We start from the raw sequence: 3,742 nt of genomic DNA, 5'->3' as shown, positions 1-3,742 counted from the left end.
GCAATGGAAAACGGAAGTATAATGGGCCGAGGCGAGCCGAGGCAAGCTGTTACCAGCAGTGGAAAAACGCCATAAGTGGGCCCCGGGGTTAGAGGTAGGGTTACCCCTTACTCTTCTCTCTGTTTGTGTTGCTGTTTTCAAAATCCCTTTGCTTTGGTAAACAACTACAAACATCAAGCTAGCAAGCTACATACACCGCATTCTGGCAGTTTAATAGTTTCCAGTAACTTTAGACTGTTGAGTTGGAACCTTTACATTTACTATGTACCTCCTCTCTTTTCCCTCCTGTGGACAGAAACAATAAGACAGAAGGTAGACCATTCAAGCCAACAGACCTTCCTCGAGCCCAACATTTACTTCTACATGCCCCACCTTAGACAACATCCTGACAGCCTCCTACCCAACGTAGTGCTGGGACAGGGGCGCCGTGGAGGTATGGAGCACTAATACACTCATTTGTTATCGCCTGAAAGCCTTTTGACTCTTCTTGTTTCAGCTTCGATTCAAAGTGTGTGTTTGTGTGTGTGTGTGTGTGTGTCAGTGTCCCTGGTTCTGGGCATTCCTACAGTGAAGCGGGAGAAGCAGAGCTACCTGGTCAGCACACTGCGCTCTCTGTTGTACGGCCTGACGACTCTGCAGCAGCAAGATCTCCTCATAATTGTCTTTGTTGCTGAGGTTAGACACACATTCACTCCCATTACATTCAACTTCCACAATTTGTTCCAACAGTAACACCAACAGGTACAATTATTGTATTGCAATATTTGAATGTTGCACATTAAGTCACTTTAGCCAAAAGGAACAGCCCAGGATTTTCAGTCTGACATAGCCTAGGCTAATGTGCTTTGCTTTGATAAGCACTCAAAGAATGAGGAAAACAAAACCGAGGGAGGAAGAAGAAGGTAGGGAGGAGGGAGGTAACACTCACCTGCAGCACGACAGAGAAGTTTACCTGCTTTCTGCCAGAGCAGCTATCCAGCCAACACAGAGATAAACATCCCACATCAATCACATGGTGGTGTGTTAGTTTGTCAGAGAAAGTCAGAGTTATAGTTGTTTTTGTAATTGTTATTAGGCCTGTAGACAAAATCATCATATTCATAGAATCAGGGGTTACGGTACCGTTCGCTTGGTTCAACCTTAATATGTTCTCGTATGCATCGTGTGTGTCTTTGAGAACTGTAAGTCATATAACTTATGTTGTCAGTTCAATTAAGACTGTTGTTGTATTGGTCTATAGTTCTGGCACATTTAAAAGTTAGCTTGTTTGTGTTCTTCACCTGTTAGCCAGGTTACACCTGGCTGTTGATTCAATATAATGGCAATTGATATTTGAGTTGAACGTCCCTGCTCATTACGATAATGTAATCAATAGTGGGTTTATTGTTATTTTTTACCAGCATATACAGTATGATTCCTATGCATTGTTTATGGTAGCCTTTACAATGGTATTCATTTCTTTTCTTACCACACAAACAGCCATAGCAGAGCTACCCACGCCCATGTTCATACTGATGCTTGATTGTAATAAAGCATCAACAGAGAGAATTTGTCTCCGTCCGAGTTTTGCAGACAACCATTTAAAATGTAGCCAACGGCATATAGAGAGCCTTTTTCCCATGTCCACTGTAGTTTCTCAGCTTGTACTCTAGTAACATGTGTCTGGTCCAGGTAGCTTTGTCATTCGCAAGGCAACTTTTACTTTTATACTTTAAGTAAATTTCCAAGCCTGTACTTTGTTACTTTTACTTGAGTAAAGAAGTTGAATCAGTACTTATACTTTGACCAGAGTATTTATTTAACACAATGATCTGTACTTCTACTTGAGTACGAGAAGTGAGTACTTTTGCCATCTCTGCAGTTAGATCAGCCTGTTGTATTTACGCTTCAGTTTTTCAATCCATTATACTAATAACCATCAGATTCTGCAATTGTCAATGTGTCATATTACCGTTTTAGCAACAACCTTCTTTTCTTTTTAAACTGTGAGCACAAAAGGAAGTTATTTGTCAAAAGACATTTGGTGAGCAGTGAGGTTAGTTAGGAGGTCATGAAACATAAAATATCATAAAAATGTCAAAATACATTAAAGGACTCCTTTAAGTTAAGTGATATTTTAAATGCGTCATTCCGTTCATTTAAAAAAAAAAAGCCAATCTACTGCTCTGTAAACCACTAATCCACCTCCAGCGCGTAGCTTAGTTTATAGATGTAGATGGTCACAGAGGACAGAGGAAGCCCCGCCCCCATTCAATCACATACGGCTCCCAGCAAAATGGAGAGACACAGCGGTGTCCACAGTTTTATTAACACAGCTGTTTATTGTTAAGCAGGAGAGGCAAACCTGTATTTGTACGAGCTTTTCCGCTGGTAACTCTTCTGTCCCGGCGGCCGTGGCGAAAAACACAGAAGAAGTTAGTGAATGCAACTAACTTCAGTTGGTAGAGCAATAGCGTGTGAGAAGGAGCCTTCTAGACCTGGGCCAGAGATGTGACCCAAGGCCATGACAACGTGTGTAACTCCGTTGACCCGCCATTCGACTCATTCATAATGAGTCAGCCGTCCCTCTGTGAGCAGCATACGAACCACCCCCCCTTATTGCTTTTAATCACTCTGTTACTGTTCTCAGAGATTATTTTTTTGTATTTCAGATTCCTGTCTTTGCATTGATCCCAACTTGTTTTAATAAAAGAGCTTGTGAAATGTGGCTTTGACCTTAATCTGAACATTTAGCCCACATTTTCTTATATAATATAGAGGTATGTGTCGCGTATTGCCATTCAGCCGAAAAATACAGGTACGATTTTTAGTCCTGGACTAGTAGAAGATCTCTAGTACAATATGGATATACGATATGTATGTGAAAGCAGTTAAAAATATTTGATAGGCTATTTTTAACTGCTTTATGTGACAATACAATTTTTATGGTTAAAATCAACAAATAATCGTGGTAATTAATCGTGATCTCAATATTGATCAAATAATCATGATTATCATTTAGGCCAAAATCGGGCAACCTTAGTCATAGATATCTGTGGCATAGGGTGGACTGCTGTTGGATCAGCACAGTAGCTGCTGTTATACATTCTTCACAGTTCACAACTTTTCCCACTGTAAATCTTTATAAACTGCATCCCATAAATCATTTATCCATGAAAGAAGCACAAATAACCTTTGCTTTCCCTCACACACTACGTCTCACAAACACACACAAACACACGGCAAAGACAGAGACAAAGTTGTTGGGCATGTCAGAATCCCCTCAAGCTTACAAAAGCAACATGATACAAAGGAACGCTAAACGTTTCTATCCTGCCAGACCTGTCCTGTTTAAGTGGCATACCAAAAATATGGCATATGCCAAAAATGTATGGGGCGCCGTTTGTAAAGTGGCTCGTGCTGAAAATAACAGCAACATTTTGTCACATTTAGCTTTAAATAATGTTTAAAAAACTGGTATGAAGTTTTGAGGGTCACTTTCTTGCACATTTACAACAATATTTGTCAACTTGGAAATATTTTAAATAGTTAAATCCAAATACTAAATGTTACACCTAAATGTTAAACGTTAAATCTAAATGCTAAATCTAAATATTAAATCTAAATCTAAATGTTAAATCTAAATCTAAATCTAAATCTTAAATCTAAATCTTAAATCTAAATATAAATCTTAATGTTAAATCTAAATATTAAATCTAAATCTAAATGTTAAATCTAAATCTAAATGTTAAATCTAAATATT

The 3,742-nt window shown here is 38.9% G+C and overlaps 1 long non-coding RNA gene across 1 annotated transcript; it reads left to right on the top strand.

Annotated features, from left to right (window-relative positions):
- The first annotated feature begins 291 nt into the window (after positions 1–291).
- Positions 292–774, top strand: LOC117951550. The gene is made up of 2 exons (XR_004658201.1): positions 292–433; positions 542–774. It is a non-coding gene; the product is annotated as an uncharacterized LOC117951550 (long non-coding RNA).
- Positions 775–3,742: the final 2,968 nt, after the last annotated feature.

Source organism: Etheostoma cragini, chromosome 10 (genome assembly GCF_013103735.1).
Source record: "Etheostoma cragini isolate CJK2018 chromosome 10, CSU_Ecrag_1.0, whole genome shotgun sequence".
NCBI lineage: Eukaryota > Metazoa > Chordata > Actinopteri > Perciformes > Percidae > Etheostoma > Etheostoma cragini.
The sequence above is the reverse complement of the archived record's forward strand: the minus strand, read 5'-3'. Positions and strand labels throughout refer to the sequence as shown.